Source organism: Coenobita brevimanus, chromosome 89 (assembly GCF_032717465.1).
Source record: "Coenobita brevimanus isolate Jiangsu-jjx chromosome 89, ASM3271746v2, whole genome shotgun sequence".
Classification (NCBI taxonomy): domain Eukaryota; kingdom Metazoa; phylum Arthropoda; class Malacostraca; order Decapoda; family Coenobitidae; genus Coenobita; species Coenobita brevimanus.
In genome coordinates this window covers 25,149,978-25,174,278 of record NC_137042.1, presented here as the reverse complement: position 1 = coordinate 25,174,278, position 24,301 = coordinate 25,149,978, and positions in this window count along the sequence as shown.

Sequence of the window (24,301 nt, the reverse complement as noted above, 5' to 3'; positions counted from 1 at the left end):
GCAGCAGCAGAGGAAGGGGAAGAGTAGGAGGAGGAGGAAGAAGAAGAGGAGGAGGAGGGGGAGGAGGAGGAGGAAGAGAACATGAGAGAGAGGCAAATAACTCTAACAGCCACACGCCATGATGAACACGGGCGTTTAATTAACAAGGGTCTTGATGAACACACGCGGGCCTGTGTTCTGGACATTACGTTGACATGGGGGACGAACTTCGCTCAAAGATTTTCCTCCCCGCCGCTGTGAAACTGAATATGCCAGCGAAAAATATCGTGACTGAAGGGAGGACGAGTGCATGTTGGGTCAGCAGTGGCCAGCGGGAGCATTCTTGGCAGTGCAGGTGAGCAGGGTAGGTAGGTAGGTAGGTAAAGAGACTGGATAGTGGTGGGTGGCAGCATTTAGGTAGGTAGGTAGGCAGAGAGACATGACTGTGATGGCTGACAAGCAGGAAGGTAGGTAGGAAGAGACGTAGAGATAGGATGGTACTGGGTGGCAAGCTGAAAGGGTACGTAGGTAGGTAGGAAGGAAAGTAGATAGGATAGTGGTGGCGGTGTTGGAGTCAGAGAGTGAAGAGAGGGACAAGCAGACAAGCAGATAGACAGGGTGGTAGCAGCGAGGCAGACAGGAAGGAGTTGAACAAATAAGCAGTACAGGCATGGTATTAGGCAGACGGAAAGGATGGCAGTGATGGAGGAGAGGATGAGTTAGGTAAAGGGGTGTCTAGGCAGGATGGCAGGTAGGTGATGGAGAGGCAGGCAGGCAGGCAGGCAGGCAGGGAGAGGGAAAAGGCAGAGGACCCAGTGGCGGCCAGAGAGGTGGGTAGATAGGGTGGTGGGGTTCTTGGAGAGAGGATGAGGAGGATAGGTAAGACTGCGGAGAGGTGCAGGTATGACAGGGTGAAAAAGATGAAAAATAGACGGAGAAGCATCTGGTTTAAGTAGGAGGTGATGGCTGGGAGAGATGCAAGAAGAAAACACGGTGGTGGATGGAAAAGATATAGGAAACTAAACAGAACAAGAATAACTACTCAAAGACAGGATCGCAGGTAACAGGTAAAGGTGATTGGCAGGAAGGTGGTCAACTTGGGAGATAATGCAGGATGACAAGGATACTCGGAACTAGGCAGATCAACAGGAACAAGTACCAGGGGAAGACAAGAAGGCTGGCAGGCTGGGAAAATTAATGTGTCATGTATTGGTTTAGCTTCTAATTTTAGCTGGTGTAGATGGCATTGTAGCTCATTGGCCCTAAGTTACCTAGGGAGGGATTCTCAAACTTAATTACAGTCGATTCCCCATCTTTACTTCGGCATTATTTGCAGGGAGAACAAGAGTCGGGAAGATTTTACGCGTTCATGAGAAAAAGAGAGAGAGAGAGAGAGATAGTCGTAAGTTTGCATGTGTATCCCAGCCCTGATTTGCCTTTTGCACCTAATGTTTCTTGTAAATTAATGAAGGAAACTACATTGATATTAAACATGATACACTGGAGAATATTAACTTCTAGTATGGGAAGTAAACCGCTTAGGAAAGGGTGCTTCGAAATACCCAGTGAAAAAGAGAATACAGTCCACAATCTGGGGTGTGTGGCGAGGCAGGGAGTGAGACAGGGAAAACAGGATGACAGGGAGGGAGGCAAAGCAGGGAGGCAGACAGGTGGGCAGCCAGGAAGGGAGGGAAAGGAGGTTAGTTTGTGCCGGTAAGGAAAGCAGGGCAGGAAATTAAAGCAAAGGACAAGCAGGCAGAGACAGGGAGGAGGGCAGGGAAGTCAGACAAGGAAAGGCAAGGTGGGAGACAGGCAGGCAGGTGAGGTGTTGGTGAGAAAGGAGGAAGGAGACAGAAAAGGCAGGGGGACGGACGAAGGCATGGAGGAAGGCAGTAAGGGGAGGCAGGGAGGCAGCCAGGTGAGGTGTTGGTGGGAAGGGTGGAGGCAGACAGACGCTGACAAAAACACGAGTGGCAGGTAGACAGTCAGGCAAGATTGAAAGCAAGCACACAGACAAACAGGTAATGGTCGCTTAGCCGTATGGTGAAAAATTGCAGAAAGAGTAAGTTATGCAAAAAGCTTCAGATGTTGGAAATTGGAGAGAGACAGATTAGTAAAAAGAGTATTAAAAAATATTAATTAAAAGAGTTTAGTAAATAGTTGAGCAAAGGAGTTGGGTAAAAGGGCTAATTAAAAGAATTCAGTAAAAGGGTTCAATAAGTATTACAGGTATATAAAAGTAAGTAAAAAGAGTTTGAAGTTAAAGAGTGAAGTACGGTTAAAGAAAGAGTTAAGCTCTAACTAGAGAATTAAATAAAAAATGAAAGAGTTAAGAGTTAAATAAAAAGTTAACTAAAGAGAGTTAGGTAAAGGATTAAGGAAAGCCCTTCAGCAGTTAATCCTTTCGTGTGTTTGCAGAGCAGGTCTGAAATGCTTTTCTTCACATTCTCGTATTAACTATTATGCCTCAGATGACTTGGATGATAATAACCTTGAAAAGTAGGAATATTATTTGAGAACAAATGAAGAGCTTGCACTAAGAAGACGTGTGTGTGTGTGTGTGTGTGTGTGTGTGTGTGTGTGTGTGTGTGTGTGAGTGTGAGTGAGAAAATAAGTGTGTGAGTGAATGAGTGAGATATAAGCACTAGTTTTCATCCCTCTCTGTTTTAGCTAAGGAGAATTCGGTAAGTTCTGCCAACACACACACACACACACACACACACACACACACACACACACACACACACACACACACACACACACACACACACACACACACACACACACACACACACACACACACACACACACACACACACACACACACACACACACACACACACACACACACGGCAGATATTTCCTTAAAAAACATGTGTACTTGCAATTTTGGTGTCAGGCTCGTCTCTGTCAGTAAATTGATGAATCCTACTCTCAGCAGCACTTGAAGCTGGTGATGTATTTTTTTTTCTTTTTCTTGCTACCGTCGTACTGTTTTATGTAGGCCTCCGTGCTGAAGGTGCTGATGTTTGCTGTACCTAACCCTTCCAGTTCTTATTCTTGGAAACTTCAGACGATTTGTTTTTTTCTTAGGAAAGGATTCTCATACTAAAGGTGTTAATGAAGACGATACCTGCCTCCCTCAGTTCTAAAACGTCTGTAACAAGTTGAATATAATCGCCTGGCACTAGCAAAGGTATATAAAAAAGACGCCAACTGATTTTATTAATCTTAGGAAAAGCGTCTCCAGCTCCAAAAAGTCTCGTCTAAACAGAATAAAATCGTTTAGTAGTATGAAAAAATAAAATTGATAGTAAAATCGTTCAGCAACAGCAAGAATAAAGGAAAGACAAAGAGCCAACCGGATTTTTATTCAGTGTTGCCCGTGGAAGTCCATAAAGTCTCTCATTAGCAGAATATAATCGTTCAGTATTAGCAAGAACTAGAAAAAAAAAAAAGAGAAAAAAAAGTTACTGTCTCAACATTAATAAACCCGACCCTCTATTGCGCAGGCGTGTGGAGAATTAGCCATGTTAATTACCATCCCGAGGCAACATGCTCATCTAACACCTCCTCTCGGCACACTAGTCCTCACACTGATTATCACCCTGACCTCGCAATTAAGGGACTAGGTTTCTGGCCGTCGTAAAATAATGAATGTTTGGGTTATCAGTGGCATACAAAAAAATATATATATTGGAAGTAAGCAAGCAGTGTGTAAGAAATGTAAATTGTTCTTTGACTTCGTAAATTTATGGGCTTAGATTTCTGACCATAGTAAAATAATTAAAGCTTGGGTTATCATTCGCATAGAAAAAAATATTTGAAGTAAGCTGTGTGTAAGAAATAGAGGATGTTATATTATAAAAGGGCTTGGTAATTGTCACACTTGTAATCATGTCTTTGTTTTTTTGTTCAGTATATTTCTGCCTGTACCTCGTCCCACAATATTGCATGTTGAGTTGGAAAAAATTTTGTGAAAGAAATGTTAAAGTACGTAAGAAATTAAGGATGACGAACTGTGTAAAATTAGCTTAATGATTGTGTATATTATTCCTTCACTATATATTTTTCTTTGGCTTATATTTCAGGTCGTTCATGTCCTGGAAAAATGCAAATTGGATTGAAAATTGTATGTTAGATATAATGGGTGTTCAACGGTTTGATATCTTTCTGTATGGATGTATTTTTCTCTTTAATGATTATTTTACATATTTTTGCAAGTTCGTCGTACAATAATGCTTCGGCTGGTGGAAGATGGATAAGGATGGTATTCTAAGCAGCTTTGGAGATTTCTTAGCACCTCATCTATAGTGATTTATTCTATACAGTATACCTTATTATCCTCTTGTATATTATTCGTTCGTTCGTTCGTTTATGAAGGGCCCATCATGCTTACGTCGACCTTGCTTACTTATGGCAACTCTCTACGCTGCTCGATTTCTAGCAGCTCTCCATTCAGTCTCTTAACCCTGAATAGAGAGGTTGTAAACTATGTCGATATGAATCTCAATAAGTATACAGATAGAATGTGAAGATGGAAAGTGCAAAATTAATAACAAAGCCTCCCGGGCTGGAAGAAAAAGAAAACATGTTGATATAATGTCATTTATTTCTTTATGATTGTCTGTATTGATTAACCTGTTATATACAATAAATTAAAAAAATGTCGTTATAGTGTCATTTATTTCTTTATGATTGTCTGTATTCATTAACCTGTTATATACAAGAAATTATTTATGTCGCTTTATGTATCTGCCTGATGTTCTTATTGCTGTTGCTTATGTTATTATTTTTTTTATACTCTATGCATTTTTTTTCATTATTGTTCACATATAGTGTATAAGAAAACTAAAATATAGTAACAGCCAGCAAGAACCTTCATTGGTTGTCAAACTGTGGGACAAACACTGTATACTATTTAAAAATTAAGATAATTTTTAAAATATGCTATGTCTATTAAACTCAGAGGGTAATATATCCACGAAACTCCGTAGGACAGTTGCGTCCGTATTTATTTAGCGAAAATAACTAACTTCTGCTTTTAGAAACTATGCACACAAGCTTTTACCGGGGGAACAGGAATCGGGAGAACGGCGGGAGTGAAATGGTGGCTAAATATCTGCTTGGCAAAGTCGAGTCCCAGTTACACTCCCACAGAACAAGTTTTGGTTTGGTGAACATTGCGGCAGAGGAATTCGGTTTGATGTCAGCCCCATGCACCTGTGACGCTCCTCTCTCCCTTCCTCGTGTCCAGCAAGTCCATGGCGGCCCTCCGACAGGAAATATTAGACAGGTGAAATGAGGAATGGATAATGCCGAAATGGTGAAATTCAAACCATAAGTTAGCCTATATTTTTGAGGCAGAAGTTAGTATTTAGGATATCTGCGAGTTCAAAGTCCATGGTAGCTCTTTGGCAGGAAATATTAGACAGATGAAATTAGGAAAGGATATTCTCGAGAAACTTTGTTGTGTATGTTCGATCCAGAAATTATAATTTAAAGCCAGAAGTTGGGTATTAGGATTCCTGTTTGCTTAGAGTCTGTGGCGCCTTTCCGACAAAAAATATTAGACATTGAATGGGGTTTGCTTAATATGAATAACTTTTTTATTAAATTAGAGTCCTAAGTTCGAATTTATGGCCGAAAGCGAGGTAGGAAATTATTTTGTGGTCTTCAAAGTCCACGCTGGGTCGTTAACAGAAAATTTGACAAACAGGAGTGAGGAATGCGTAATGTGGTGAAACATTAGGATTAAATTTAGATCCGGAAGTAATATGTAGGATTTTTGTTTCCAATAACTCCAAGGCCAGATATTAACAAAATTTTACAGTTTTTGTATGATACCGAGAAACTTGTGGGGTGAGATTTGGAGCAGATCATGAGATATTTAGGAGTTTTAGGCTGTTTGGCAGAAAATTATGAAAAAAAAAAAAATGAAAGTATATAACTGAGAAACCTTGGGATTAAAATTAGGAGCCAAGTGTGAGAGAATTGAGGATGTGGGAGTACCACTGGAGCCTAAATAAGAAATATGTAGAGAATTGTAGATTACATTTATAACCCGTCTTTTGTATGACTTAGCATATCTGTGGAGGGTCTAGGACAGAAAATTTTGGGCATAGATACAGGAAGCTTATAGTATGTGGTCAGTGAGTCAGTGGAGCCTGTACCTAACCCTATTAATTCGTGATGTCTCCTCAAAGCAAAATGACATCCTTTGAAGATGGCAGAAATAGTGTTCAAAGACGCCATCGTTGTGTAGGGATTACGAAAAGGAAACAGGCGGACATACACAGAAGCCTTTCCCGAGGGTGCAAGAGAAACGCTAAAATAAAAAAAAAATAAAAAAAAACGAATAAAAAGATCAATAACGTAAAAGTTTGTTCGACGTCTACGGGCTGAAAGGTTTAAAGAGAAGAGGGCAGCCCTGCAAGACAGACATTTTTACAGCAGGAGCGATGTAAAAGAAGAAATAAAATAACAGGAAGAATGAAAAAAAAAAAAGTTAATTAACAAAAGAAGTAAACTAAATAATGATGTCCTCGAGCTGAAAAGGTTAAGGAAAGAAGATTAAAGTATAAGACTATTTTTTCAACAGAGATAATAAAAGATATATATAATTCCCCCTCGTGATGGCTCGTGTATACCTCGCATGCAATATTTAAATGACATACCGACGGTGATACTCTTATTTATGTAACGTGTCTTTGCAAAATTTCCCGGTAGCTGCAGAGTTTTGGCTATTCCTGAATATCCTTAGCATAAATATACTGGCATTACTAATTTACCATTATAATGCGGTGCTGCGGATAATTTTGACTGTGAAAGGTTCTTAAATATTGAAGAGAAATTTTTGATCTTCGTGTGTTATGTAGTTCTCCTTGCGATGCACCAAGCTCACACACAGACACACATATGTATTGTGTATGCGTATATTAAGAAAATATATCAACCCCTTCAACCCAAGGATGTACAGTATTTTGCATTTTTATTCTTGCTACCACCGAACTGTTTTGCTCAGTTTTGGAGATGTTTTTGTGCTGGTGGGTAAAGTTTTTCCCTTATCAACCTCTTCACTATAAGAGATAATCACAGACGTTTCATTAATGACCGTCAGAAATTAGGGACTTGCGTTTCACTTCGCTGTGTAAAGTTTAAGCCTACTGCCCCAAGATGCTGATGTAGAGAAAAGTTTAACCTCCTTAGTACGGTGGCTCTTTTAATTTTATATTTGCTGCCAGTGGACAGTTCTATTTCAGCCTAAGGAAGACACCGTGTATTGGGGGGTAAGGGATGCTCTTCCAGAACCATGTGAGCACACCTACGTCTCAGGTCAGATCTACGCACATTAATTTTGTCGTTGTTGAGTACACAGAAGCGAAATAAGGCAATATACTCGTAAAACAGTTCTGTGGTCATAAAATTCACTAGCGTTGTAAAGAGGAACATAGCGGACACGATTTCCATATGCATACAATTAAAAGATTCAATACAGAACTATATGCGAATTGTGTGATTATATAATTCTTTGGTTTTAGAATCACGAAGGAACACATTTTTCTACAGGTTCAGTGGAGAGCTGTATGAGAGAATTCTGTGGTTACAGAATTCTTGGTGTGTTGGAAAAAATACATACAAGAGTTTTTTTGGTTACAAAATTCACGGACCGATTAATGTAAAGAGGAGCAACAGACGCTATGAAAGAGAAAATATAATCGTGTCAGTGCTGTTTGCTAATTTTGGCGGTCTGTTCAGTCTAACGCCAAATGATTTTGTTCATTCGAGGGAAATCCTAGAAGTCAGAGGTTTACATTAGGCTATATTATTTCCTGACTAACCCTACATTGTTCAGTTCAGTCTCTGATAACCTTACATTGTTCAGTTCAGTCTCTGACCAGTTTGTTCAGACGATTCTCCTTTGCTTAGAAAGTTCTAACAGTTAGATAATAAAATGTCTCGGCTAACTTTATCGCTGCTGTGAAACACACATACACGTCTATTTAGGATAAGATCAGAACGATTTTATTCTGCTCAGTTATGCCTCTTCTGAGTACTCGTTAATCGGATGACGTCATTTTTAGTTTGTTGTTGCTGCTGTCAATATGAGTTTATTCAGGTTAAGAAAGCTGAAGTAGCAGGGGGAATAATGAAGGCAGTATCTAAACCTCCAATTCGAAGGTCACCCCTGAGATAAATAAAACTATCTCGTAACAGCAAAAATAAAATATGAATGTCGTGCTTGGAGTGAAAAGGCTGAAAAAAGCTCCAACCTGTATATTTTTCTACGAGCGGAGACGTCAGGAGGGGGGGGGGGGTGAGGTCCAGGGCTGTGTCATGTCAGAGCGAGGATGTACACGGGTCGTCAGGATGGACACCAAGGCAGGTGAGAGGTGTAGCACGGTGGCTGACAGGCAGGACGGACGTGGTGGGTGTCAGCGCTGGGGGAGAGACAGTCAGACCAGGGACTGTGTAGATGGATGTGTGACTGACCTGAGTGGGCTAAGAAGAGGAATTGGCTTTATCAAGATAGGACATAGGAAGGTAATTGTCACATCGAGGTTGATGATGCATGGCGGTATTAGACAAGGGTATAAAATGGTGTATGTTGGGAGGTTAGGTCAGAATGATGTTTGTCTAGGTGAAGATTGATACGAGTCGCCAGAATGGACACCAAGGCTGGTCAGGGGCATAGCACGTTGGATTGGAGACAGGATGGATGGGGTAGGTGTCACCGCTGAGAGGGAGAGACAGTCTGAGTAGAAAATGTAGATAGTTGTGTATTAGATAAGGGCAGGAGGAGGGATGTATTGTGTGTCAGAAGTGAGAGGGGTGGGGAACAGAACAGAGCAAGATGTTGATGGATATGTGGCAGATTAGGGTTAGGATATAAGTAGCTTGTCTTTTATCAGGATAGTGTATAGAAAGGAGTTTGTCAGAGCAAGGTAGGGTATTTTAAGGTGTGTGTTACATGAAGGAAGGGTGTAGCAGGGTATGTGTTAGACCAGGGTGTCGGATGGTTGTATGGTATCGTCCAGAAAAATATGATATAGAAAGCCGTGAGTCGGAGTGAAGAGGGACATAAATCATCAGGAGGGATGTCAAGACTGGTCAGAGGCACATCATGTTCATTGACACACGGACTGGACGTGGTATGTGTCAAATTTGAGGCAGAGACAGCAGAGTATACTGCAGAAGGCGCATCAGACCAAGGGAAGATACAAGAAGGTAAATGTAGGAAATGGAAGGATGTGTGTCGGAGCATGGTAGAACATAAGAGGGTATGTAACGGGGTAAAGTAAGGTATGAAAGGTATGTATCAGGTTAAGGTTGGGAGTGGAAGGATGTGAGTCATAGCATATTGAAATATATGACAGTGTCAGCTCAAAATAATATACAGATTGGTGTATGTCAAGTTTTTCCCTTCAGTCCGAGGACGTAATATTTACTTTATGCTTGTTTTTTGTAGTATAAATATATTCAGCTTACAGGACACTTTTCAAGCTGGGGAGGTTCTGTATGCCTCCAATAATGTTTTTGAATACCAGAAATCCTACCTAGATTGCATAAAACATGAAATGTGTGAAAATGGAAAGTATATGACTGACTGAATGGACTAAGAATCTCTGAAAAAGCAAGGTGGAGTATAGGGGTGTGTGTGTCAGATTAAGATATGAAAGGCGTGTTTTTGAATTTGATAAAGGCAGGTTTTACGGGGGTATTTGCCACATTAACACTCACAGGCTCCTACGATTCAGTCAGCTAAATAAGACCTCTAGAAGTTAGCTGGAATAGTGTACTAAGAGTTGTCCCTACCATGAAAGAGAAAGTAGGTACCACGTAGTAAAGCGTGTCAGATTTACAAAAGAGCAGAAAGGAAATAAAACAGTAACAGACCTATTTGTCCTTTCGAGGTTGGTTGTCATAGGATATATTAATTTACATAGCTGTTATCTGAGTCGGAAGCAAGGATAGAGAAGCAGGATTACGTAAGATATAGTAACGTGTATGCCAGATCAAGGTTAGATACAGCCGTACGTGTGTTAGATCAGGCTAAAATGTAGGAATATATGGTATACTAAATATGTGACAGGTTGGATTAGAATGTGGACGGATTCATATCAGATCAGGATAGAATATAGGTGAGTATATGTCAGGTCAAATTACAAGACAGGATGGTGTGTCTTTGTCCACGATATAATATAGAATGGTGTGTTTCAGATCTTAGTAGAATATCTTTAGGTGTCAGCCGTAGGTGGGATACAGTAAGGTTTGCGTTAGACCAGAGGATGATATAGAAAGCTGTGTGTCAGATCAAGGTAAATATAGGTAGTTATATGTTGGGCCAAGGTAGGATACAATAAGGTATGCGGTAGATCCTTTTATGATGATGAAAAATTTGTGTATCAGATTATGGAAGGATATAGTGGAGAGGAGTTTGTTAGATCAAGGTAGGTTATAAAAATGGGTGCCTAAGATCATGACTGGATATAGAAGAGTATAAGATCATGGTAGGATACAAAAAGGCGTATGTCTGTCAGGTGAAAGCAGTTGTACTGTAGGGTATGTGTCAAACCCCAGCATATGACATAGAAATGTTTATATTAGGATAGGATATAGAAAAGTCTGTTAGTCCATGGTAGGAAATAGAAAGGCGAAGATTCAGTTGGAAGTACGGTATTGAAAGATGTACAGTATGTTGAACCAAGGTTTGATATCGATGGATACATGTCAGATCAGGGTAAGGCTCAACAGGACAGGTGCAAAAACGATGTTGAAATATCAAGTGTGATGCAGTGCATGGCTGGGAAGGTGTCAGACGAAGGATATATTCTCGTCGGCCTAGGAGGCTTTTTTTTCACCCTTTCCTTAGCGATTTATTTAGCATAGTGTGTTTTAATATCCACTTGTATGTTATATATGCCTTGGTAATACCGACACAGATTGTATAAATAACAGACACGAGATTATTAGAGGTCCATTTGCAGAAATAAACTGGAAGCGAAGAAGTGGTATGGAGCCTCCTTAACCTACGCAAATACGACTTCAGGGCACGGCTGGACAGCTGTTAACTTCTTCAGTCCGATGACATTCTTCATTTCATTCTTGGTAGTTGCAGACGATTTTTTTTTTTTTTTCATATCTGAGGGATATTTTGCGTAGTCAGGGGGTCATTGAAAGCTATATCTAACCCCCTGGCTCACAGTTTCCCTTAAACTAAATAAATAATCACCTGGAGTAAGCAGAATTAAATCATTGTAATGCGCCACCAAGAAAAAGTCAGTATAATTGGCCACCTGATTCATGTGATCAAGAAAAACAAAACAAAACGGGATTAACTCAGATGTAAAAGGCTGGGATTCAGGCTATGAACAGGGCAAGGATAAAACAGGTTTCAGTGCCTGACGGAGTAAGACAGGTTTAATTCTGAAGCAGGACTGAACAGGTTACAGTCTGAGGCAGGACAGGTGTACAGCTGGATTACACTGTGACATGTAAGTGTAGACAATATATGGTGCCTTATTCATAAAGGATCTTACCTAGTTTCTGTAATAAACTCTCCTGAGAAGTTTCTGTAATAAACTCTCCTGAGAATTTATTCTGTCTTCCTTTATTTGCTTGTGAAGGATTTGGTAGCTATGTGATTAGAGTATAAATTTACAGTTTTTATAACTTCATCTCGGAAAACGGTATGGGATCAGGTGTTAGGAAAGGGCAGAACAGGACTGGTGTTAATGTGGGAAAGGTTAGAACAGGTTTCAGTTTTGGTCAAGGAAAACCGGGTCAAGTTTGGGAGATTTTATAGAAACCGATGATTTGAGGAATCTGGGTTGCATTACAAAGGATTGTGGCCCTTTTATACGATAGAGTAGCTTCCATAACAGTTGCGTATTATTACATTTCGGTTTGTTTTCGCATTGTGTTGTTTTGATACTGACTATTGTTTCGTTCTGAAATGTGTGGTATGCATGAATGAAGACAAAATTTAATAAAATAATCTTATGCATAGCTTGAGTATAGAAGAGAGATTCTATAGATTACTCACTGACAGTCCCATTATATTAGACATCCAGACATAAACATTATTTTGGTGCAGGAAAGGATATGATTGAGCACTGAAGTGGAGCGTCTGAAAACATATAATTAATCAATTGCCGTCAGTAATTCCTCTTCACACTTTAAAAAATGTCAAAATCAAATGAGTTCTTAACGTATTAGACAAACATGTAAAGTGTATTGATGGCCTCAAGTGTACCCCAGCGTGAAATATTTAGTGTAGATGTGAAGCAAATAACTCTTAGGTGAGAACTAGCCAGGTGTCAGGTGTGCCAGGTGCGCCCAGGTAAAGCGCGTGTGTTCTAACCTGACGGAGATCCCTATCACGTTTTAACTCAGTTGATAGCCAGATTGAGTCATGTTGCAGAGTTGATTTAGCTGGTAACCAAGGAGATTCATTCTTAACTTATAACGAAGGCTCATCGAATTTAATGGAACGACGGGTTTGTATTCAAGTTTCGGTGGGTAAAACAAACCGATTAGTCCTGAGCAATTAAACGCTTGTGAAAGGAAAATAGTGTTAACAAATTTAGCTATGCAGTGAACGAATACGGTAAACAAATGTAGCCAGTCAAATAATACCAGCGCAATACTGTATAAATTTTCTCAAGAATGCCAGCAGCAGTAAAAATTTTCCAGTCAAAAGGTATCACGAAGAATGTAAATTTTCCAAAGATTATCAGCAATAATATATATTCCTTTAAAAAAAAAAATGCAATATAATATTTCCACTCGAAAATATCATCTCCAGAAATAACTATACACACAAAATATCAACTGTATATTAATAATCCGAGGAATAATATAAGTTAAAAATTACATTAAAGGATTATTACCATGAAATATAATTACCTAATCACAGGATATTATAAACCAAGTAAATCATCCAGCCAGCGAATGTAATTATCTTTTAAAGGGTAACGGGTAATTTAGGTATTTTACTTTCTTTAACACCAGACGATTTTACTCTCCAGAAGGTAACAGGCTAATCAAAACTCATTCTTGTTCTCCATATTATCCATACAGTTATTATCAAAAATTTTCAATAAGCACAATACAAACTATCATCATCTCCCTAATACAAACTAAACTATCGCCACCTTCCGACCTAGATAAACTTTACTTTTCTGTCATTAGTCAAGGAATATTAGACAATTACACATACCATTATCCACTGAGTGATGAAGTATTACCCGAATTATCATCTCGGCTAATACTAATAATCCGGTATTCCATTCATCATTGACCGCATACTGTTGAAGAAAATTGTGTTTCGAGATGGACTTAACTGTTGAAATAAAAAGCCAGCTACTCAGAGAAAACAACTTATCCGCAGATATCGAATATCCTCGGAAGTTACTCATACTGATACCCAGACTCTGTTACTTAGACACGGTTTCGTTATTCAGACACCAGCGTCCAGTTATGAACCCCTAAGACAGACTCAGTTATCCAAGAATCCCACTGTCGAGGAAGCAAATAATAATAATAATGATAATAATAATAATAATAATAATAGTAATACTGCTACTGCTGCTACTACTACTACTACTGCTACTGTTACTACTACTACTACTACTACTACTACTAATAATAATAATAATAATAATAATAATCGAAACATTCCACTGCTTACAGAGACAGATTTATGCAGAACACTCCTCTGTCCAAGGAAAGAATAAAATATCCAGTTTGTCACTGTCCAGAAATAATAAATTTCTCTATCCACAAACTCTCAATATCCAGACATCCCCCCTCCTCAAAAATAAAAAAAAAGTTGCTCGTAAAAGAAAAAACGGTGTCCAAACGTACTTCTATCCCAGATGAATGAATGAATGAATAAATAAATGAATGAATGCATGAAAGAATGAATGAATGAATAATCAGACCACTCCTTTACCTAAAAACCACTTAATTATCCAAACATTCCACCGTCCACATAGACTAAAATTATCCAGCCATTCCTGTGTTCATGGAGACTGAATCATCCAGCACTAAATCACCCAAGCATTCCTCTGTCCAAGAACACCTAAATACCTAGCCATGCCTTTCTCCATTATCCACATACCATTTAACCAGCCGCGGCGTAAATTATCATCCTACCCAGTCTGTGAACCCAGTGGTGTATAATTCACGTGGTTAATTCCTTCGTATGAACCCTGTGGTGTATAAATATTCACGTGATTAATTCCTTCGTATTCCTCGTTTTATATTACCCTTGCTCCCGCCCGACAATTTTATTCAGCTTGGGATGAATTTCTATGAATGAAGGAATTACCTTTTTAATATTTACTATATTCTTGCAGTTACCAGGCCGTTTTATTCAGCTTGGGATAGTTTTCGGTGCTGGAGAAGGACGCCTTCATGTGGTGGCACCGACATAAGTAGGCGATGGAGCTACCCGGTTATACAAACATCCTTCATCTTTCCCTGCCCCTCTAAAGATGGATGGGTGGCTACAGGAGAGGGACAGTTTCTGTTTGCAGTCCATCGGGATAACATTGAGATGAAGCTGAAGCCTAAAACTACTACTATAGATACCGCCCACATTAACCATTTATATATTACCTGACTCCCCTGAGCTAGATGAGATCGACTGGAAGCAGCAAGAATTAACTTAAAAAAAAAAAAAAAAAAGATTAGAATGAAGAAATAAATACCAGTCTTCATTAACTCCGTCACTACGAGGCCGCCATTTTCATATTAGTCATTATATTTCGAGATGACTTTATGTAGCATACTAAAAAATAGTTCAGACTATAGGGAGTAAAGTTAATAGGCATAACCCTTTGGCTACGGGTATTTTCTGTGATAAAAATCGTATGTCGCAAGCCGGGATAAAATCGGAAATTATCTGTTCTCGTACAAGACGCAAACTGAGATGGTCTACGGTGTTTTATCTGTCCTAAGTATCTCTTCAAGTAAAATCTTTTGACGTTAGCTGAATATAAGCTCTAAGGAGGGGATTCGCGGTCAAAGGCTGTGGGGCATAATTTTGATCAAGAAACTCCCCAACACCCTTTCCTAGGCGACTGATTTTGCTTATTACACCATACTGTCCATTTCCGAGTTACATAAATCATCTAATATCGCCATACTCTGCATAGGTAACGTGTAACAGGCTATTAACCAGCCATATCCAGAAATAAATCGCTAAGGAAGAGGTGCTAGGGAGCCTCCTTACCCGATGACATGTATGTTTTTTCGTTATTCTTGCTATCCCCGGACGATTTCATTAGGCGTAGGAAATCCCCAACTCGCACTGAAGGGCCCAATGAGGGCTTTACCTAACGCTTCTCCAAAGCTGGATAAAATCGTCGGAAGGTAGCACAAATAAAGTAGAGAATATGTCATCATACTGAAGGGGATTAATTCCTCCAAGACCATGGTGCTCCAAGACCAAGGTGGATAAAATCGTCTTACACCAGGAAGAATGAACAAGTATTTCATAGGGTTGAAGGTTTTAACTTCTTGAGATGCTGTTTTATTATTATTATTATTATTATTATTATTATTATTATTATTATTATTATTAGCTTAAAGGCCACCTTCGGCGGCCATTCCGCTTGATGTCAAAAGAACAGAAACGAGTCATAACTCGGGAACCGGTGGCGCAATTGGACTAGATTTTGTTTTATTCTTGCTAAGTAAACGTCATTAACCCTTGCAGTAACAATGAACGCTTATTACCTCATTAATTGACCACATTTAGCCCCTTCGATCAGATAGCCTCTTTCTGTGCTTAATTCCTGTTGCAATGGGACGATTTTATTCCATTTGGGAGGCTGTATCTAATCCCTCCAGCTCGAAAATTATTCCGTTAGCTGAGGAAAATCGTCTGGAGATTGTTGCTTGGATATAATAACACACATTCTAGATAGCGAATTATGTCTAGATTTTCTCCTTCAATCCTGTGACGCGTTTTCCAATGCACTTTTGATATAAGTAACTCTTGCCCTGGCACGTATTGCTTTGATTATTAAGTATTGCTCAGATATTCACCTCTTGGTCATAAAATCAAGTCTTGCCCAGATAATCACACCGTGCCCTGATAATCGTCTTGCCCAGATCTGTTCCTGCACTAATAATGTAGCCTCCCTGGTTAATTGTTTTCTTGGTAATCCTTAGATGCGAAAAATTTCGATAATGGGACCAGTTCCAAAATAATCAAAGAATAATCAAATTTTGTATCGTAGAAATGAAATAGTTTTGTGGCAGAATAATCAAATGTTGCATCTCAGAATAATCAAATTTTGCCCCAGAGAATAATAAAGTTTTGCATTGTAGAAGAATCCAAATTTGCATCTTAGAAGAATGGGGTTTTGCATCCTTAATAAGAAAGTTTTACATTTTAGAATAATCGAGTGTTCCATCGTAGAATAATAAGCTTAGCGTTCTAGAATGATCGAGTTGCATCCCTAGAATGAGCGAGTTTTGCATCCTAGAATGATCGAGTTTCGTGTCGTAGAACAGTTCTTGGATAGCCGAGTTCTGCCCGGGTAATCGGCTCAACCTGGGTAATCAACTCTCCCCGAATAATGGAACCTTTCTAGATCATAGCGTCCTTGGATAATCGAGTCCTGTCCTCCGGGGGGAGGGGGAAGGGGGGGATGAGTGGCCTGCCCGTCTGAGGGGAGGAGGAAGGAAGGAAGGGAAGGGGGAGAGGAACTGATATATCCTGCCCATTAGGGGAGGGGAGGGGAAGGCGGATGTATCCTACCCGTCTATGGGTGGGGAGGGTAGGGGAGGGGGGGAATCTAATCTGATATATCCTGCCCGACAGGGTGGTTAAGAGGGGAGGGGATGTGGAAGAAGAGAGGAGGAGAGGTGGGGGATATATCCTACTCGTCATGGAGGTGGTGGGGGAGTGGGATGGGGAGCGTAGGAGAGGGAGGAACTGATATATCCTGCCCGTCGTTCACACCCACCGCCCCTGGCGTCACCCCTCTCCCCTTCCCCTCCCCCCTCCCACCTACCCCCTCCCGCTCTCTTATTCCCTCTCCTATCCTCTCTCTCTCATTCCCTCTCCCATTTCCCCTCCCCCTTCCCATCCTCCTCACCCCTTCCCCTCACCCCTCCCTCTCACTCCCTTTATTCTCAGCTGACGGGGCCGATTGCATTCCCCTGCACTCGCTGACATCTTGAAGCTTTTTTCCCCTGTATTCCTAGCGCCGGCGGTGGTCCAGGCATTTTTTTTTCTCTTTATTTTTTTTTCATTTTCAGGATGGGGACGAATTTGGGACTAGCATGAATTTTGTAAGGTTCTGTGGTCTTGTATTGTGACATTTTTCGGTGACTAGAGATTAACCCTATTCTGTGACTGACGTTTTTTTTTCTTCTGATTTCTGAGTTGAGGGAAAGTGTGGAGTTTCGGGAAATATGTTGATCTTTTTGGTGGGAAGAGAGAGAGGAGAGATTATTATTATTATTATTATTACTGACAAGAGAAATGTAAGCAGTTATGTTTGGTGTTTATTAGGCTGGTATTTTGGGTACAACACATTTTATAGCCTTTCTCAGTGAAGCTGTAAATACTCACAGTGCTTTAACAAACTAAAAACCCATTCGATTTTTTGCATTTTTTTTTACATCGAATTTAATTACAGTACATTTAAAATTGAGTGAATGCTTGGGTATAGCGAAGAAAGAACACTACACACAGTTGCCCCATATGTTTCAAGAGATGATTAACTTTGCCATTTTAAAGACGTGTTTAGTTTGTTCTTGCTGCCTTCAGAAAAAATTATTCATATCAGGAGAGATATTCTACATGGGGGATTGGGGAGTTAGACATGGCCTTCATTAAACCACTAGTCCGCGGTACTCTCCTATGCTGAATAAAATTATTTGCTGGTAGCGAAAATTATATTAAGTACCTCACCAGACTGAAGGAGTTAGAAAGAGACAGGAGTAGGAGCTGAAATATTCCTTTTTGTGTAATGATTCAGGCAACTCCACCGCTCAGCACATGTGTTGCATAGAACTTCATACCTCCTATCATACAGATGGGAAGAGACTGTTTTATACCTTGGATTTTATTTCTCATATTCTTGTTCTTAGTGATATCAAATGGCTTTGCTCAAGACCTTCAAGAAAAGCAAATGTTTTTGTAATAGTTTTTGATGCGTCCTAAAACATCAGTTGATTTTAGAAGAGAAAGCATTGTTTTAAGAAAAAGTAACGCTTCTACGGAGGACAGACAATGATTTTTTTTTTTTTCGTTTATGATCATAATGTAACTCCCGGATGTTTTACTGTGGAGAAGCTCATGTTAATACTGCTTGTTTGGACTATACAGTGATTGTTGTTATTATTATTATTATTATTATTATTATTATTATTATTACTATTATTATTATTATTATTAGATGAACTCATAAATTAACGGCATTGTTGTATGTGTAGATCGGAATGAGGTCTTTTAGACGTCCTTCGTTCGCTCCTGCTTCTTTCCCTCTTTCCTCTTTCCATTCCTCTTCCTTTCTCTCTTATCTCTCTTCCTCTCCCACCTCCTCATCTCGCATCCTCTTCCCCCTATCCCTCTTCCTTCTCCGTCCTGTGAGTGTAGGAATGTTATTATCTCTGGTTACTTATATGGCAGTTTGCGGATGAGTTAACACCTTTGTGTGTAGAGAATGTGGGCATAAAGGCTGGTGTGAGAGAGAGAGAGAGAGAGAGAGAGAGAGAGAGAGAGAGAGAGAGAATTTGTATATTGCCAAGTGTGTATGTGCAGTGTGACAAGACACACGCACGTTGGTGTAGCTACGTGTGAAAGTATACATCTACGTATGTATGTATGTACTCGTATGTATGTATGTATTTATAAATTTTAAAAGGTCAGTCAATTGTATGTAAGTTCTTATAGCCTGTGTAAAGCCCGACCGTAGCTGATACGGTAATGTTATTTTTCCAGTAGCACTTCTTCCATATACTTTACACCAAGTCAGTTCAGCGCGCGCGCGCACACACACACACACACACACACACACACACACACACACACACACACACACACACACACACACACACACACACACACACACACACACACACACACACACACACACACACACACACACACACACACACACACACACACACATAATCGCCGTCTTTTGAAGTATGTACATGGACTCGAGTCCCATTGATTATCAGACCAGGGCGACTCTCCGGTCTGGCTTTCTCATATAATTAATTCCGAAATACACACGTAAAATAGATTCTACTGTTGTGCTCCAGCTGAAAGGGGGGGCAGGAAAAAATTGGGAAACTTTTTTTTGTACATATATATACGAAGCATGTTTCAGCAGCGAGTTAAAAGTACGCTTTGTGTCCTTATCTAATTTAATGGTTATATCCGGCTTATTTTCCAGATACTTTTGTTTTCAGTTGGCCGTCTATATTTTTTCTTTCGTTCGGCAAAATCCTCTCTAATTACGGTGCACGCATTACGGTCGCTGAAAAAAGAAAGAAAACTGGATAAAAAAGTATGGACATTGAAAAAAAATGGAACTCTTTTATTTCTCCGTTGACTCTCCTTTGCGTCCAGTGCCAGCGTGTTTACCTCGACAGACAAGCTAATTTATCGAACTGTCTCATCTCAAGCATTGTAGGCCCGGAAAAAAAATGTTTATAATGTTTTGGTCGTACGGTGTTTTTCTCTGCAAATACTGGGAAATATTTGTCTCTGGCTTCTTCAGTACCAGAGTCCTTTTCAGAATCAAATAAAATCGTCTTGTGGCAGTAGTAATATAGTACATAAGATAGCCTTTTAAATATTGTCACTATTACAGCACCAGGGGGTTCTTAAAAGCTGAATTAAGTAGTCTTGTTGTTGCTTTTGTATTATGCATAAAACGCCATTATATTGTAAGAGGTCAATCCTTTTCCCAAGAGGGGATGAAGTGAGCTATATAAAATTAACTAATATGTGGTCCAGCATAAAATGTAAAGTTGGTGATTGAGGCTGAACAGAACCGTCTTTAAGAGGCTTGTGGCGACAGATTTGCCCGAACTGAAGAACATCAAGGAATGGAAGAATAAAGTCTCAATTCGCAGTCTGAAGGTTAACGTTTGAACAGTTATAATATTCATAAATCTGTATCAGGCCACTTCTGGACATTGGTTTTTCCCCAGCTTTCTCTTGTTCGACTGATTGATTGTCAGTCTGTCCCACTCCAAAGATACAAGCATCTATCTATCTATCTATCTATTGCCAGACGCCTCAGTCCCGTTTGGGGTGGCCACAAACAAATCGCCTCCAAGTCGCCCTGTCCCCCGCCATCTCACTGCCCTGCTTCCAACTCACACCCCCCTCTCTCATATACCTCTCCACCCCATCCCTAAATCTCATCCTCGGCCTCCCCCTCCCTCTTCCGCCCTCCACCTCACTCACATACACTCTCTTCGTCAGTCATACAAGCATACGAATATCATTTTCCAAATAGTTCTCTGTATATTTCTTCCTCATTACATCTGTGGGTTGTCATTCCTTTATCCTAGTTAACCATCAGTTACGACCACATCTTCTTTTTACTCCATCTCAGGGTTGCCATTTTGTTACCCTAGTTGTCGTCTGTGCTTTGTTATGTCCTAGAAGATTTAACCTTGGCACGCATATAAGTTTTGTCTTCTGTAAAAATCAAGCCGTCTTTCGAGATGCAGGGAACCGCTAGACTATATGATATTTTCTTGTCAGACGTTTGAGTTTTAGAATATCTGATTCTCTCTCTCTCTCTCTCTCTCTCTCTCTCTCTCTCTCTCTCTCATCTAGTTTGGTATTGATATTCGTACTTACCAAAATATTACTTGTTATTCTGGATTAAACTCTAAATCCCTAAATATGTGATATCTTTTAAAATCTGTACTTACCACCGTCAGACAATATTTTTTGGATTTGGGGATAATAAATTCTAAAGGGAGATCAGATATGACCTTCATGTGCTCCTTCTTTGCAATAGGTGTTTCTTAAGCCATGTGAATTCGTCAGAGAGAAGCAAAATAATAACGAAGAAGCTCTCCTCATGCTGAAGGTGTTAATAAATTTGTCTGTCTTGGTTTTCATAGACGCTGTGATAATTTAGCCTCTTTAATACGATCTCATTTTTATTATTCTTATTTACTTTTTTTTATTTTATGCTGTTTTCGGACGATTTTATTCAGATTAGAAGCGCATCCTAGTACCGGAAAAGTTAAACAAGGTGATGTCTAAATTTCCCTCTACTCTCCTGACAAAAAATCGTCTGAATAAAATACAGAAGAAAAGTCGTACTGAAGGGTTTAGGATCAGTCTAACCAAGAGGATAACACTCATCCTTCTTCAAAATATATGCAGTCGTTACTTTCTTCTTTTGTTTTTTTCTTTTTTGTCCATATTTTCTGCCTTCATTTTTACCATCCACTTTCTGTCGTCGTCCTTTTTCCTTTCCTCCTCCCCATCCATAATTACTTCCTTCCCTCCTTCCATCTTTCCCTCCCTCCTTCCTTCCTTTCCTACTTCCTGCCTTCCATCTTCCCTTCCTTCCTTCCTTCCTTCCATCTTTCTTTCCCTGCATCCTTCCTTCCATCTTTCTTTCCTTCCTTCCTTCCCCTCTTCCTTTCTTCCTTCCTTTGTTCCTTCCTTCCTTTGTTCCTTCCTTCCTTCCATCCATCCATCCTTTCTTTCCTCCTTCTTTTCTTCCTTCCTTCCTTCTTCATCGTCCTTCCTTCTTTCTTTTGTTTCTTTCTGTTTTCTTTTGCCTCATTTCTTTTTTTTCTTTCCTCCTCCTCCTCCCCTTCTTCCTCCTCCTCCCCTTCCTCCTCCTCCTCCTCCTCCTCCTCCTCCTCCTCTAAATTACCCCATTTAGATTAGAGAAGATTTAAGCTCTTGAGCTGTGAGAGTTGAAGTGGCTTTACCTGTTTCCTAAGTAATTGCTTCCAGGTAGCCTTAATGAGGTGACTTGAGAAAGAGAGAGAGAGAGAAATTGTACAAAGGTGTGTGTGCGCGCGCGCATGTGTGTGTGTGTGTGTGTGTGTGTGTGTGTGTGTGTGTGTGTGTGTGTGTGTGTGTGTGTGTGTGTGCGCGCGCCCCTATGTCCCTGTCTGTATCTGTCTCTGTCTGTATGTGTATGTATGTCTGCGTGTTTACAAGTGTGTGATTTACAGCTTGCTACCCGAACCTATGCCTCTGTGTGTGTGTGTGTGTGTGTGTGTGTGTGTGTGTGTGTGTGTGTGTGTGTGTGTGTGTGTGTTTGTACTGCCATGAGAAACACCAACCAAACATGTGTAATTCAGGGGCTTGTATTTTTCACGAGAGGAGCCGAGTTAATTTACAGCCCGTCAGCCAGAAAACAAACCTCTCCTTCTTCTTTACCGCGTTGTTGTTCTCCCTTCCTTAATAATTCACAAGCTCGAGTTTTTGTTTCACCATTTTCTTTTCTCTTGACTCACACTCACGGATGAAGGGAAAAAATTGTCTGAAAGGTGAGGGGATATGGGAGAGAGAGAGAGAGAGAGAGAGAGAGAGAGAGAGAGAGAGAGAGAGAGGACAAATCAGGCACAGACAGATGATTATAGAAAGGTTATACACACAGATAATTGATGGATGAATTGACACACATAGATAGTTAGACAGGTAAATAAATAAATAAAGAGGGAGAGAGAGATAGACCGAGGCAGAGAAAGAGAATTGCCATTTTTAAAACTTTTTCTCTTTGAGGGGGGTTGGGGGCATTTTTCAAAATTATTTCGCGTGTAGGTAATGCCGAGAGGAAATTCAGCTTCCTTGTTTGTCCCAGCCTCCTGCTCCCTCCCCCCTCCCGATCCCACACACACCCTGCCCTGCTCCCCCCTCCCCCCACACACACAAACACCCTGACCTGCCCCCTCCCCCCAAACGCCACACACACTCTAACCTGCTTCGCCTCCCCACCCCAACACACCCTGCCCTGCGTCGCCAGCATCCTCCCCACACACACCCTGCCCTGCTTCCCCCTCCTCCACACATCCTGCCCTACACCTTCTTCACACACACCCTTCCCTTCTCATCTCCCACCGAACACACCCTGCTCTCCCCAGACACAGACCCTGCCCTACCCCCTTTCTTCCCTGCATTCCTTTATTCTGCCCCCTGCCCTATTTCCCTTGCCCTGTTCCCCTTGCCCTTTTTCACTTACCCTGTTCCATCTCTACAGAGATCATTTGCACCCTGCTTTGCTCTATACCCTACCCCTTTCTCCTTATAATGCCCCCCATACCTTGCCTCCTCTGCCCCATCCTTACCCTGTCTCCCCCTTCCACCACCTTTGACCCCCCATGCTCTTCGCCCCCTTTATTCTACCCCTTTTACCCTGTCCTACCTGACAACCCATGCTGACTCCTAGATCCCCCCTCAGCCCTCCCTCCATTACCCCACATGAGCGAGTATTGTGGGGGTCAACTTCCCCTTCAATCACTTTCATGACAGCATAAACTTTAATTCCGTGTTTGCCCTCCACTATATCTCACGTCCCGCTGTAAATACCGACCTTGACGAATAGATGTCGCCTCGTATTACTGACGACGTTGCTGCTCAAAAAGTAAAAAAAGAAAAATGCTTGAATGTATGTGTGTGTGTGTGTGTGTGTGTGTGTTTTCCAAAATGTATTCGTTCGCCGACTGGATATGTGTGTGTGTGTGTGTGTGTGTGTGTGGCTTTCCTTATTTGTATGTTTGTGTTTATTATAACTATGCACTTAAGTTTCAACTTGTTGCCTATATAATCTAATATTATCGTTTTCTTTTTCAGCGATTTTCCTCTGAAGTTTGTCTGTTCCTTTAAAGTCATTGTTCATTATATAATTTAATTTTTCCCTCATAATTTGTTATTATTTCTGCCCTCGTTCATATTCGTTAAAAAAAGATAATGATTATTTTTTTATTTGTTCCAAGATATATATGTACTTTCTCCTATCTCGTTTATTTAGCTATATTCTGTTTTTGCTTATGTTTCCGTTTGCTTGTTCTTATGTGTGTGCGTCTCTCCAGCCACTTATCATAACTTAAGTATTGCGGTGATATATACGTTTTATTCTGTATAGGAAGAAATGTCTGCTTGACTCTCCAAAGGCAGCAGTTTATATTTTCATATCTGTCCAGTTCTCACAAATTTTCCCATTTTCCCAGTCATTTATTTTTCTGCCTGTCTCACTTGCCAATAATCTCCCTCTGCTCTCCTGTGTTCCCTCTCCTCTCATCCCCTTCCCTCTTCTCCCTTCCTCTACACTCCCTTCCCCATTGCACATCTTCT